The sequence below is a fragment of the Lissotriton vulgaris genome, chromosome 5 (assembly GCF_964263255.1).
Source record: "Lissotriton vulgaris chromosome 5, aLisVul1.2, whole genome shotgun sequence".
Classification (NCBI taxonomy): domain Eukaryota; kingdom Metazoa; phylum Chordata; class Amphibia; order Caudata; family Salamandridae; genus Lissotriton; species Lissotriton vulgaris.
Genome location: NC_141693.1, coordinates 547684991 through 547700532, shown reverse-complemented (window position 1 = coordinate 547700532; position 15542 = coordinate 547684991). Strand labels below are relative to the sequence as shown.

The 15542-nt window shown below is 46.6% G+C and overlaps 1 protein-coding gene across 3 annotated transcripts in view; it reads left to right on the top strand.

The window, feature by feature from the left end:
* The window catches only part of PRXL2A (peroxiredoxin like 2A), a 304325-nt gene that overhangs the window by 240712 nt on the left and 48071 nt on the right, over positions 1 to 15542 (top strand). The gene's annotated exons all lie outside the window — the stretch shown is intronic.

Sequence of the window (15542 nt, the reverse complement as noted above, 5' to 3'; positions counted from 1 at the left end):
ATACTTGAGGCCCAGGTTTCTCAAGGTAGCCTTGACGCCATTGTACTTACTCCGCGCCTCCTGGACCATGAAGGTGAAATCAGGAAAAAAAGACAGGTTGCTGCCTTGCCATTGGACCTCACCCTTCTCGCGAGCTGCACGCAGAGCCGCATCGCGATCACTGAAATTCAGGAGTCTTGCAATGATGGGGCGAAAAAGCAGGCCAGGGCAAGGACGGGGTCCCAGAGATCTGTGGGCTTGTTCAACAACAAACGCCTGCGTGAACACCTCTCTTCCAAACAGATCGATGAAAAGCTTTTCCACAAAGACGTCCATGCGCCCAGTGGAGGTTGTCTCCGCCACGCCAAGGATTCGGATGTTATTAAGTCGGCTCCGGGCCTCAAGGTCCTCATTCTTGATGGCCACATCTTTGAGGATTTTCTCCACTCTCTCGAGAGGTTTCAATGAACTAGAGGCGCCATCTTCAATATCCGAGATTCTGGACTCTACCACATCTAAACGCCTGTCATGAGCTTGCACCCTAGACCCTATCTCAGCCAGCTTTTTGTCAAGGCTGGCGAAGCAGCTGTCAAGCGACTTGAACCTGGCCGGCTCTCATCTCGCTCATCATGGCAGTGACCAAAGAACTTGCGTCGTCTCTGTAAGTAGGATCAACAGCGCCTTTGGATGAGCTGGGGGTGGGGGGCATCAGGGGAGGGGAGGGAAGCTTTGTCGAAACTGAGCTTGCGTTGGTTCGGGTCCCTCTTCCCCATAGTGCAAATCAGAAGGCGACAGGCGGTGACAAGAGAGGTAAAATGGCAATGCCAAGAGTCCACCCACGCGGGGCAAGTGCCCAGGCCCAGCGAAGGAGCACTCAAGGACACGAACGAATGACAGGCAGAGTGAGCGCAACAACGGCAAGCAGCCAGACTGGTGCAGCAGGAGTGCTCGTGGTGTGGCAGGTGGACACCGATAACAAGGTGAGTGTGGATGGCCAAGTCCAGCAAAGTGATGTCGAGGACACCCAACTGTGTCGCCAATAACTTAGGAGTGATGGCAGCTGGCCTCGCCTACATATAAGGCGAACGTGGCGTGCCCCTAGTTGGCGCCGAAGTCGATGATTGCAGGTCCTCCCCAGAACGCCAATCAGTCCAACTATGATGCCCCTCTTAGCGCATGGCAGTTGGCAAGTGTAGGCGCCAAGATCTGAGGCAGGGGGCACAGGAGATCAGGGAGGCAGCACTGGATGCCGATTATCACAGGTGAGCAGGGCGGAGGCAGCCAGTGTGTAGGTATCAGGCCAGAGGCATTAGGCTGTAATGCAGCAGAGGTAAGGGCATTGATAACCTGTCGGGCCGCCACAGGGCAAGGGAGAGCGCACACCCCCGCAGGGCCCGCCGACGCGTCCTACCTCGGCGCGCAGGGCCCCCACCCCCAGCCCCTCCCACCAAACGGAGCGGACCACAACTCCAGGCCCCGGCTCGGGCCGCGCAGCAGGCCCGAAAGCGCGTCCAGGAGACCGGAATCCAGGAAGGCCCAGCTACACAAAAGACGGGAGGGGAGGGGGGAGAAGCCCCGGGGACCACGATGCAGCCGCAGCAGGTGGCGCAGACCCCGCAGTCGCGGCACTCACCACGGAGCCGGGCGCAGTCTGGATCTCACAGGGAGAGGGCAGGGGACCCCTCAATCCCCTCCGCCGTTCTCGAGCCTCACGTTCTCACAGAAGATCCTCAGGACACCGGAAGGCTGCATCTGGGGACCGCATCAGGATGGTGAAAGTTCGCTGGGTGCCGGATAGCTTTAATGCATGAAAAAGTGGATATTGGGAAGCTCGACCGGCGGAGCTTCAAGCGGAGGCAGCCATCTTGGTCGCCTCCGTGGCCACGCCCCCATGCATACTGACTGTTCATGTAAATATTGACAACTAACCCTTTGTTCAATTCACAATCTCGTTTAAGGGCAACAAGGTCTGCTGCCTGGGCAGATTGATAGGGGACCTGTGATGTCTCTACCACTGTGCGTAATGTAGTGATAGCATAAGTTGCGTCGTGGTGCCATCTGGTAATTTGAAACAAGAGCCATCGAAATATAGTTCTCTTTGGGGATCAGATAAGGTAACATCCGTCAGGTCTACCGTCCTTTCGTCTCTTCCTCTGTTCAGAAAATACAGTCATGTTTGTCAACTGCATCATTCTCGGAAGGGAGGGGTAGTAATGTGGCTGGATTCAGAGTGGCACATCTTTTAATTGTAATATGCTTGGCAAACAATGTCAATTCGTAGCCAGTAAGGCGTGCACTGATGAGGTGCTGTGTCATTGTTTTATTCAAAAGTGTGTCCTCGGCAGGTGGCACCATGAGTGTGATGTCAATATCGAGTATGAGTCCAGCCGAGTGTCTGATAGAAATGGCCGCGGCTGCCACCGTTCGCAGACCACTTCGGAGGGCCCTTGCAACAGGATCGAACAAAGCAGAGAAATAAGCACAAGGTCTCTATCGCCACATTTTTGTGTCAAGACAGAGAGAGCACAACCAGCCATCTCGTGGACATTTAACACAAAAGGCTTGGTATACTCAGGCGGGCATAATACTGGAGCAGAGCAAAGCACAATTATTATTTCTTCAAAAGATTCCTGACAATCTGGCATCCAAGGTAAAGGCTCATGGACTTCTTTTGTTGTTAATGCAAGCAGGGGTTGTTTCAGTAAGGAATAGTTAGGGATCCACTGTCGACAGTAGAAAGTGTTACCTATAAAAGCACGCACGTCCTTTTGAGTTTGTGGACAGGGCATTTTATTAATGGTACTGATGCGTTCTGGCATTCACCTTCTACCCTCCTTCGACAGGAGGTGACCTCCTGTCAACAGTACTGAAACTTCGTAAGGGAAACTTTATGACCATGGTGTGCCAGGTATAACAATAATTTGACGGTACTATCTTTGCAACCTTGTTCGGTATCAGAAGCAATTAGCAAATCGTCAACATAGTATACCAATGCATTGCCTGGAGAAAGTGAGAGTGAATCCAACTGACCTTTCAATGCTGGACTATAAATGTTAGGATTTTCACTATAGCTTTGAGGAGCTCTACAGAATTGTAAACGTTTGCCAGCTAGCGGAAATCTGAACAAATACCTGCTGTCTGGGTGTATGAGAATGCTTAAAGAATGCATTTTTTAAATCAACGACAGAGAAGAACTTAGCAGTAGATGGAATCATAGTTAAAAGTGTGATGATATCAGGAACCACTGGGAATTGCGAGACTACTATTTTATTGACCTCGCGCAAATCAATCACAAAACAATATACACTGTTAGGAGAGCCTGGAGGTGCCCTTTTTAGGACCGGGAGAATAGGGCCATTGCATATGTTACCGGCGGTCTCTTTGACAACTCCCTTGTATATAAGGTCCTGAATAATATTAAGGAGAGCTTGTTCTACTTCCTTTGGAATTCTATCCTGGAGAATGCAGGGTAATATGGCATTGTCCTTCACTTGTATAGAAACTGGGGGTATGTGCAATAAGCCTACATCAGTGTCACCGGCAGCCCGTAATGTGGGTGGTACTTGATCAAATTCAGGTGGAAGGGGAACATCTTTAGATAGGCAGTGTCTAGTATCCACGTCAGGACCCATGGTAATATAAACACCCTCTGGCATACAATATATGGTAGCGTGCAACTTCTTAAGTTAGTCCAATCCCATTACATTTTCACCACAATTTCATGTTAGAAGCAATGGGGAATCCACGGTAAAAGGGCCAACAATAAGGGCAAGAGGCCGCAAGATGGGGCTTACAACCGGTACTTCTGAAGAACCCACTGAAACATTATTATGGCGAGACCGGGGTGCCCCAGGGACCAGGTTTCCGGAAATAGAGCTTTTTGTGGTTTCTGTATCAACCAAGAATTCCTTAGTAGATCCTTTTAGATCCACTTTGACATAAGGGTCTCGCTGGCCTACAGGTATGTGAACTGGTCCCTTACCCTGTCCGTCCTAGTTGAAAGACATCCCTATCACATCACCAATGTCATAATCGTTGTTGTAGTACTGTCCATCCCTGGTGTCGTCGAAATAATTGTTGGGACGGCCTACAGAGGCAGTAGTGTGTTGCTGTCTATTGGTCCAACGGCACCTGTTTCCAGGACCTTCTTCTAGTGGATGAAGCATTGCACAAAAGTAGAGGACACTGGCTATGCCAGTGATCTTCTTCCTTGCAGGAAGCGCACGGAGTCTGTCCCAAAGGTGTCATGGGTCGCTGTCTTTTGCGTAAGAGTTGTTGTTTGGGTCCCCGTCCTCTAGTGTTACCTTGATATGCCTTTTGCAATAGTACCTTCGTCTTCAGATCATTGTTTCTTTTATCAGTTTTGTCTTTCTCTTCATTATCCCCATGCTCGTAATATTGGGCCATATTTAGAATCATGGCGGGGAAAGCCGTGGATCAAGTACTTTCAGCTGCTTGAACTTTAGACATTATTTCGGGAAGACGATTTGTGACAAACCTGTCAACGAATATGTGGATTCCTCCCTCTGTAGACATATTCTGCCCACTGTAATCCATGAACGACTCTTCAAACCTGGTGAAGAAATCAGAAACACTTTTGTCATTTTTCTGCTGGGAGGCAGACTGTCTGTCCCAACTAACTTTCTTGGGAGGAATGAGTGTTTGCATGTATGTTATTATGCGACCGGGCAAGGCAAGCAACTCAGCACCTGGTTTGTCTCCTGGCTTTCTGTCTTGGTCCCAACCCTTAATCGCGACCCACGTTCCGCTCAACTCTGCAATAAGGTCTTGGGTATGTACCCGTCGCCAAATATCAACCGGGACTAGTAGACGGAAAACATTTCAATATCCGCAAGGGTCATCACATTAGAAGAGGCAGCTTCTGTCAATTCTTTATAGTAAGCAGTAGGATTTTTTCTATGATTGGGCAACGTAGCCTTCAGGGCCAGAACTTCACTTCTTTTCCATGGAGTATAAACCCATTGATCCTGAAAGCGGGCAGCCACAGCCGGTCTGGTAATGGTCATGTTGATCCAACACTGCAGGAATTTTCTGGTGATATAAGGGGTGAACTTCTCGCATTGGGAACTGACTTATTTGATTGGGATTCTTATCATGTAGTCTACCTCTATAAGTCATTAGAGTTGAAAGATTCTAGAACACTTGCACTGGCTAAATGTTAATTATTTAAGCGCCTTCATTAATATCAAATAGTATTTGGGGTACTTCAGTTTCGATATGTGTGTGCCAGAGGTCCGTTAGGGTGGCAGACAAATGTTTAAGGGCATGTTGCTGTATAAAATGCGAAATCTTGCATTCATTGCCATATATCCCCAAGACTGTAAACTAGGTTGCGAGCCCACTTTATTGCCTGTCCCTCTATTACTTTTCCCCCATGTCAGATCTCACTAAAGAACCGATCCTTTCCCTGAATCCAGTCAAATCTCTATCTTCCGGCCCACGCGCTGGTGTGTCCGTAATCAGTGTTAATGCAGGATGAGTGACTGTAACGGAAGTAACAGGAATTGCTGCAGTCATAGATTTTGATGGAAGGGGAGGAGTAGGGGATAAATTGACTGGAGCAGTAGTTGCAACAGTTTTAGTGACTGATGCACCTTGTGTGAGTGGTTGTTGCTGATGGGGAAGAACAGGGTACATTCGTTCTGGGGCATATGGTGGCGGGGTTGGGTATCTAATAAAGGCTCCATAAAAGGATCCCCATCTTTCTGAGCCATATAGGACTTATACATTTGCACCGAAATCTCCTATCTTCGCGTTCTATTCCTTTTTCCTGCTTGTCCTCATCGTAAGCAACAGCCTTTTGTGTGATGGTCTGCATGTTTCGTTTTCTGGCATCTTTATCCATTTTTAATGGCCTCCGTTTGGCCTCCTTCTGCCAAGAACGAAGGGAGTCAAACATGGACTGTCTACTGCATCTTTTAAACAGCTGTTCCTGAAGAAATCCTATCTTTTGTACATCACAGGAGCCTGTCAAGGTTCACTTTAACACTGCATTGTCCCTCGTATATTTGTGCCATAACATACCAAACATAATAGGGCCAAGAACATGTTTTACATACATATCAAAATCCGGACTACCTTCAGGAGGTGCAGGCTGGGATTCTTCCAACCGTGCGTCTTTAGAACAACAAAAACAGCGCAAACTCAGAATTTTACTGAAACCAGGCATTGCAAAGAAAAAAAACACAAAGTCCTTATTTTACCTGGCAAAGTATTTACAAACACTTTTCACGAAACAAAAACCTATTTACGGTGGTACCACATAAACTGAAACACTCACCTGGTGTCAGGCACCCAGATAGATCCCTTCTCCACTGCTGACTCTTTGGACCAAACAGTCAGATCACTGGTTGACTGTTTAGGACTCAAGTTGGGATGACCGCTGGGCGAGGCACCCTCTGGTGGGACAGAGGCAGACCTGATGATGTCCTCTTCCTCCCTTCCATCTGTGGGAATTGGATGGGTCATGCCCTGATGGAGTACCTGTTCGGGCGCCAATTCCAGGAAGCGATCCCGTAGGGGCACCCGGGTCACAACAAACCACCTAACAGCCTTCCATGCTAAATAAAGTGTAAGAGAAACAGTGGAGAATATACACCAATAATCCTTTATTGTACACGCTTTGAGTGGTGCTCCGTCTGCACAGTCTCGAGAGTACTACAGAGAGAACTGAGGAACAGGAAGCATAAAGACATGTTACATGAATAACACACCCACAGTAGAATTTCCCCATTTGACACAGAACAGATGTGGGCGAACAGTGAACAGACAAAAAAAAAGGTTTCTACTCTTGTATCTTGCATAGCTCAGAACACTTTCAATGCTGTTACACCCTGGGTTGCGATCAAACTGCCAGACAGGTGGGAGAGGGCCTTTGCCGAGAGAAAGCTATGCTCTGGCACAAACAGATCTTCGTTGCAGAAACAAAACTTAGCAAGCAGCATTTCTCAGAATCGAGCAGGATTAGTTTTGAATAGTACATGAAATGGCGCCTAAAGAAGAAAATGGTGTAGCGAATGCTTACTTATACATGGCGTTAAAAAGCATCAATGAGCATAATCAAAAACAGGGAGACTGGGAAGGGTTACAGCCTGTCGATGGTGACTTAATCAGCTAGGTGGGAGCCACCAAATTGGGTTTTGCAGTAATGCACAAACCCATCTTGAATGTCAGACCATGTGTGAATGAGTATGCCGTCGGCACCTGAAGTGTGTGGATCATGAGAGCCTTACTTTCAGAGGAGACATGCCACGCCAACAGCCTCCCCTCTTTACCCCCCGCCGTATGTAACTTGGTTGCATGCTCCATGTGGGAGAAGAATCCCAGTCAATGCAGTGTGTTGGCATTCTGCTCCCGCTTCTCTAGGAGCAGCATGTGATCCACTCACCACACGTCCTCTTCATTGTGTCAGACGTTCCTGTTGACCATCAACCACGATTTTAGGATAGGCAAGGAACAACAGCATGTACTGGAGGTCCATCTCCTGAAGTGCATGCTTCACCTCTAAATACGAAGTCTTCTGGCCCTGGACCGCCAGTGTATAGTCCTGAAAGATAGCAATTTTGTTGTTACCAACTCTCTAGAGGGTAGTCAAGCAGGCTGCATGCAACAAAGTTTCCCAGTCTCTGTAGTTTTGAAGCCGCGCCACCACTGGAAAGGGTTGCACACCAGATGATGGGGTCTCACCAGCACAGGGTGCACCCTTATCAGGACTATAAATTGAGACAATCCTCTGGGGGCCACCTCAGTGCGAAACCACTTCTCGAGGTATATCACCATGTCTGGTCCTCTGTCTCCTCAAGGAGTCCCCCCCCCCCACCTGAACGTTGTTATGTCTGTTGCACCCATCCACATCCTCCACCGGTTGATCCAACACTGCAACCTTTACAGTGAGAGCTACTACCTGCTTCTGTAGCTTATCTACTTTGGGATGCATAGTTAAGTTAGGAAAGTGTTTTCTTTGGATTTCACTTTGTCTACAAGTTTGCGGTGATCGTCTCTAAGGATGGTCATATCTATCGCCACTCTGTCTATCTTGAACTCCAGGGTAGGCCTTGTGGCAGTGAAAGTCTCTAGTATGTGATCCAGTTTGTCGGGGACCTACAAGTGCATGGGCCCCTTATCGTCCATCTGCATCTCCCCCACATAAGGTGGTGTAGTGCCAGGAACGGACTAAGAATTCCCACCCCACTTCTGGTAGATCTGGTGCAGCCCATTCTGTGGCTGCGCTACAGTCCCAGGTCTGTATGTGGTCCAGCTGCCTAGGTAGGAGCCGTAGTGGTGCCACACAGCCACCTCCGCTTGGAGACTTCACCGTGGCCACAGGCCAGTAGTGCAAAAGGATCACAGAAGGCGGGGGTGTGGAGGGCCCTGGTGTCAAGTCCTCCATGCCCAGGCACCTCTGCAGATAGTGTCCCCAACCGGACTAGATGCTCGTCAGGTCTGCCGGGTCTCCCCATAGGCACCCACCGCTCCACCGCCATCAATACCTGCAAGGTCTCCCACAGGCCAGTGGCGCTGACGCACTGTACAGTCTCTCAACTATAGGCAATCAGGCAGGGCAAAGCCCTGATCTCCTTTGTATCCAGCCCCACACTCCAGAGCCAGGGGTCTCCCTCGTGGAAGTGGTTTGTCTCATCTGTGCAGGGGGTGCCACAAGTTCTCATGGGGTTCCAAAGTGTAGCCTGGCACTGTGGTAAGGGCAGGACAGCGGCCCCTCTCATTTGCCCGGCACTGATCTCCTCTGTCAACAGATGGTCCCTTTCACGGACCGCCGTCATCAGGGTCTTGCCTGCGCTGCAGGACATATGGGTGGTGTTGGTCCCTCAAGGCTCATCAGTACCATCGAGTACGTCCGTGGGGCTTGGGCCGTGGGTTGGCTGTCCATCTTCGCCACTTGGCGCGTCAGAGTTTAAGCTCTTCTAATTGCCCCGCATAGATTGTTCTTTATCAGTGCTTTATCAGTACACTTATCCAGTCCTTGTCGTCTATCTGTCCCTGATAGTCTAGTCAAGGGCAAGGACACACTTGTTTAAAACGAGCTTGAGAAGTTTCTGGGAGAAAAGCAATCATGACATTACACAGGCACCTCACGCTCCAAATTGAATTTAATGAAAACACTTGTAGAGCATATTATACGTAACTACTTACTGTGTGCTGTTTGCAAGAGATTTTTCCAGACACACTGCAGGGAAACCATATACTGTAGATGGGTGTACAAGTAGGGCTTTGGGTTGATGTGGTGGGCCTCTCCGATAGAGGAATGGCCTTTGTTGACAGTGGTGGAGGGTCTAGAAGTATTTGTGGATATGAATAGACCAGTGTGATTTCATCCTTTTGGTGTCATAGAATAAAGCAGAAGTGGTATTCTAAATGACTGGTTGTCCTGCGATTCCCTATGTTACTTTGACGTAAATGTATAGCGTCAATTGTATGGCCTCAGAGTGCTGTTTGTGTCCAGTCCTTTCTCACCCTAATTTTGAGGATTCTGACAAAGACTTGATCTTTCTGAGTGTTATAAGCTGTAATAGCAGTAGTGTATTTGTGGTTCTGTCGTTGTTTATGATAAGTTTGTCTTATTAATTGATGAATTATGACGTTTGATGATGGTGGCAATGCCAGGTGCTCTGTTGGTTATGTGACTTGTTCATTACACGGCATGTTGTCAAGTGGGTGTGTTAACTGGAGTTATTTGTGATGTTAAACAGTGCTTAATTTGAGCTTTTGCTTTCGCTGGGCTCAGCACCGGCACTTTGTCAGCACTGGCACTTATGCCAGCCGACACATAGTGGTGCTGTTTGACGAATTTTGTGATGAGCACAGCAGTTCTTTTTAAAATTCAATATAAACACAAACAACTAATATCTGCCACCCAAAGCTATAAGAATAGCTTGGTCAAAGGTATAAGTACTCTTTAATGTGTATTAAAAGTCTGGATTGTCAAACTTGGAGGATTGTGATGGTTATTAGTTGTGTTGATACTGTCATTGACAGCGTTGGGAAGGACAATGGGTGGTGCAGGCTGCAGTGCCATACAAATAAAGTACTGATATGGAGACACGATGACCATCTACTTGCTTTCTTAGGATGTGTTGAGTATGGTGAATGATGTTCTGGTTAATGTCTTGTTAATGTCTTGTCGTGTTGCTCAGTGTGTGGATTATTGGGTAGGTTATATGTTGTGAACATAGTAGTACCCAACAGCATGGTGTATCATGGACATGTTGCATGTCTGTCATGCCGTCTGTCTAATATGTTGAATGTTTTCTGTGTTGCTTTTCTAAGTGGTTTGCGCAGCTGTGATCAGGTTGAAAACAGTGTAAATGGTACATCTGTGTTTAATGTGTTTACATGTCCTGACTAATGGGTTGTGTTTAATTTTCTCTTGATTGTTGTTTCCTAGTGGTGAGTGCTGTTGTGAGAACGCTAATATACAACTTTTCTCACACATGTCCTGTAAGATGTGGAGTTGGGGTGCACACTTTTGAGGGCAACATGATAGCAACTGAAATATCTTAATAGCTCAATTACCATGCACCCCCCCACCATTTCCCTTCCGCACTTTTGACACATCAAATATATACAGTGGTTTAGAAAACGCAAATAACTGAAACTGTTTTGAATTTAAACTAAATTAGCCTGCCTTTTTTATTTTAATTGGGGATTAAATTGTTTAAACTTAATGTGGTCGTTTTTTATAAGTTCTGAATGTTTGCTAAATAGTGAACGCTTGTTTCATTACTTTTCATACGTTATACTTTTTTGGGTAGTTTAATAGTGAAAATACTTACTTGTGGAGGAAGTGTTAGTTGGCTGAATAGAGTGGAGTTGTGAGGTATTGTTCCTTCCTTAACCCAGGATTCAACTATCTGGATAGGTGGCTGGAAAAGGTTTTATTGTACAATCTGTAGAAGAGACCTCATACACCAAGTGGCTCCAACAAACTGCCACTCTTCTATCCTAAACACTCCATCCTGGCAACATTTTTATTCAAAATGCCTACATCATCCCTTAGCAATTTAGATACCCAACACAGATATATACATAAGAATACCACTTCCCCTCTCCCTTATTAATACAATAAAAGAAAAGTAAGTGCTAGCAACACAAAAGAAACCACAATATCAGAAACCAGTTAGCAAACACCATCTTGTAAGCAAGAAGTTATCTTTCTTGCACAAAGAGGCCTTCTCTCTTTCTCTTGCACAATGGGTATGTTTGCACGACCAGTTTCATTTGGTTGACATTTAGCAGTTCTATTAAGATTCCATATCTTATGATCATCAGTTTCACTGCATTCCTAAACAAATTAATAATCTTCACTGGTTGACCAAACTTTGACTTTCTCTCCCCTTTCTTGGTAGCGACCCACAAGGGAATTACCTCTGTGTTGGCTACCGTGCCTTTGAACAACCGAAAGGAAGCCAGGCCCGTAGAAGAGTGCGGTGTAAACCAGTACTCTCGTACCTCTTTTTTTACGGCACCTTCCTAGTCATCTCCAGAGACCACAGCCAGTCTATTTAAGCACCTTTACAAATCTTTCCACTGCACTATTGCTTTCGGGATGATACAATGCTGCCTTCTTATGCTTGAACCCTCTCTCTCTCAAAAATGTCTCTTCGACCTGGGAGGTAAATTGGACCCCATTATCTGATAAAATTGATATAGGAAATCCCTCTCGTTCAAAAGTTCACCCAGCAAGCCAATTACTACTCCAGATTCAACTGAGTTCACTACCTTTATCTCAGGCCATCTTGAAAACATATCAAGGCAAACTAATAGAGATAGGTCCTGAGACTTCAATTTGAGTAGTCCTAAACTATCCACTGTAATGTCCACCCACGAACCACTATCTTGGTCTCTGATTACCATCGTCTGGGTCCTACACTTCCGGATCCTATCACTACACACACATTGTGAGCAATCAAGAACTAACCTCTCTATGTGCATATCCATAGCTGGCCACCAGTATGCCTCTCTTACTTTTTCCTTGGTTTTAGCAATACCCATGTGACTAGCATGAGCGTTACCCACTAATCTGTTTCTCAAAGAATCGGGGACAACCAGCTTGCTGCCCCGCATGAGTAGATCATCAATCACTGCCAATTCATCCCTGACCTGTCAAAACCCTCTAAGCTTCTGTTCACAAGTACATTTCTCACCCTGTACTTTAGTCATTACCTGCTGTAATGTCTGATCATTATCTAAACTTTCTCTCCATTCAGTCTCTGAAACCAAACCTTCAGTAATCACTCAGACATTGACCTCCTCTTCAAACTTCTCATCAGTAAAGAAATCACAGTCCCCAGACACACCAGGATCCTCAGCTATTTTCTTCTCGTCCCCACATAGTCTGGAAAGACAATCAGCCAAAACGTTCTTAGAAACAGGTAAATAAGAAACTTTAAACTCAAATTCCTGTAAGGCTACCGCCCACTTTCTTATGTGATGAGATACAAAGTAGGTGCCTTTCTTGGTGAAAACTTCTCTAGAAGGCTTGTGATCAGATAATACATTAAAACTCTTACCACGCCGAATTATTTTTAGTTTGCGTACCGCCCAGTAGACACCAAGGGCTTCTTTCTCTACAATGTAGTAATTGCATTCAGCTCCTCTCAAAGGTCTGGATATGAACAAGATTGTTTTCTCTATCCCTTCCAGTTTCTGTAACAAGACAGCACCAACCCATTTGAGCTCGCATCGGTCATCACATGCAAGCCACTGGAGGGATCAAATCTTACCAGATTTGGTGCCTCATTCAAATGTTTCTTAAACATTTCAAAATCTTCATTGCACATCTGACTCAACTCAAATTCACTCCCTTCTTAGGTCTCGACTATTCTATCCCGCAGGGATAAATAGACGAGAGTATAGTAGGCAAAACAAGCTCTGAAACCATTGCGGATTTAGTACAGTTCATGTGGTACACTCGTGTGAAACGCGCGTCCACATCAAACCCATCAGCCTCGCTCCCACAGGCATCTGAAGCTTCCCCAGCTAGCGCTCGGCCTCAGGCATTCACCCCAGCACGTGCTCGGCCTCACTTCTCCTCCCCCCTAATTCACCCCTGCTGTTTCACTTTCACGGCCGCGAGGCCGTGCTCTAGCTCATTATGCCGAGAACTTCACTTCAGAGGGATACGCTCCCCCGCCCCCTGCTTCACACTTCAAAGGAATGCGCCCCCCGCAATGCCGAGAGCATTTCCCGTCCGCTTTTAATTTCATTTCGCTGCCGCTTTTCATTTCATTTCGCGGCCGCGGTTTAATCTTTTTTTTTTTCATTTTGTTTCTTATTTTCTCCAATCCCTCAGTTTTGTCCCATTTCCTCAAGTTAATAATATTTATCGCTGTCCTGGGAGCCCATTCCCCAGTCGATACAATGTATCACTGTGCTATGTAGTTCTTGCACATTTTTATTCTCGCTGTACACATTATTGATGGTAGGCAGTGAACACCCCTTTCCACGCTAGTTTATTGATACTAGTGAGCTGATTTTGGTTCGTGCAATAGGTGTCATTACAATGGCACGTCACACCCTTTCACTGTGCTTTATAGCGCTTTCACCCGTTGTATCGGGATCCACAGTGACCTGCGCTGTCATGCGCATCTTCCTTGATAAGATTAATGGCAGTTCCTGTATTTCCAAAATCAGACTAGCACACTGGGGGGGAAGAGCAAACCCTACCCAGCCCATTCACATTTCTGCCTCGCTCACAGGTACAGGATGTGTTCACGGGGCACAGCATGTCAAACACTGAAGTAAACTTCAGCCTTGAACACCACGTGGCACCGATCCTTCAAGCGCCTGGAGAGAACTCTCCGTGTGGTGTGCGCTATAAAAGCTGATATTCGTTATTTTGTAACACTTTTTATGTTTGTTTTATTTACTTTTCCACGCAGAGAATGATAAATAAAAGCAAACAACAAAATGGTACCACATTGCGATGCAAATGGGTGCATGTGAAGTTGCAGCAGTTGTAGTGTTATGATGTATGTGGGCATGTATCTGATTAGGCAAGGAAGCACGTTCACAGGATTTTGCCTTTTTTCCGATGCTAATTAACACTGGCAAAAAAGCACTGGCAAAACCAACAGGTGAGAGAAGAGACCTATAGGATTTTCCAATGGTGGTTTTAAATTGGGGCCTACATCATCTGTAAGTGTCATTGCAGTTTGACTTTTATCAACTTCACACAATTATGAATAATTATTTCTATTATTGTGTGATTTGAATACTTCTGTCCATTTTTGGAGACGTGTATCTCATCGTTAAACATAGCCGCCGCCTGTTCCCTTTCTCGTAGCACGTCGGCTGCCATTTTCAATTTGTGAGCTGTGTGTAAATTGTGCAATTTAGTCAACTGGGGAATTTGCGTTACTAACCAGTGCCCAATGGTGGTTTTAAATTGGGGCCTACATCATCTGTAAGTGTCATTGCAGTTTGACTTTTATCAACTTCACGCAATTATGAATAATTATTTCTATTATTGTGTGATTTGAATACTTCTGTCCATTTTTGGAGACGTGTATCTCATCGTTAAACATAGCCGCCGCCTGTTCCCTTTCTCGTAGCACGTCGGCTGCCATTTTCAATTTGTGAGCTGTGTGTAAATTGTGCAATTTAGTCAACTGGGGAATTTGCGTTACTAACCAGTGCCCACTAATTCCTCTTCGCTGACAGCAGTACCACCACAGCATCACTCAGCACCACCACAGCACCACTCAGCACCACCACAGCATCACTCAGCGCCACCCCAGCATCACTCAGCGCCACCACAGCATCACTCAGAACCACCACATTATCGCTCAGCACCACCACATTATCACTCAGCACCACCACAGCATCACTCAGCACGACCACAGCACCACTCAGCACCACCACAGCACCACTCAGCACCACCCCAGCATCACTCAGCACCACCACAGTATCACTCAGCACCACCACAGCATCACTCAGCACCACCACATTATCACTCAGCACCACCACAGCACCACTCAGCACCACCACAGCATCACTCAGCCCCACTCAGCACCACCACAGCATCACTCAGCCCCACTCAGCACCACCACAGCATCACTCAGCACCACTCAGCACCACCACAGCACCACTCAGCACCACAACAGCATCACTCAGCACCACCACAGCACCACTCAGCACCACTACAGCATCACTCAGCAGCACCACTCAGCACCAGCATCACTCAACGCCACCCCAGCATCACTCAGCACCACCACCAAATTTGTAAAAGCATTAAGTGATTTTTGGAGACTGTTTGCTGTCATAGCCGTTCGCACTGTGTCATCTGCGTACGATAGTAGCGGGACTGAATTACCTCCAATTCAGGGAAAATCGATTTCTTTCTCTAATACTAATGGCCTCGAGGCATTCTTCTAAATTAAAAAGGGAAAGGACCTAAAATGCACAACTGCTGTACACCTTCTATGGAGTCAAGAGGGCCAGTCTTTTCCTTGTTGGGGGCCATACCTTATGGCAACAGTGGTGGAAGCATAAAGCCTACACAAGAAGGAAATCAGAGCTTTTTC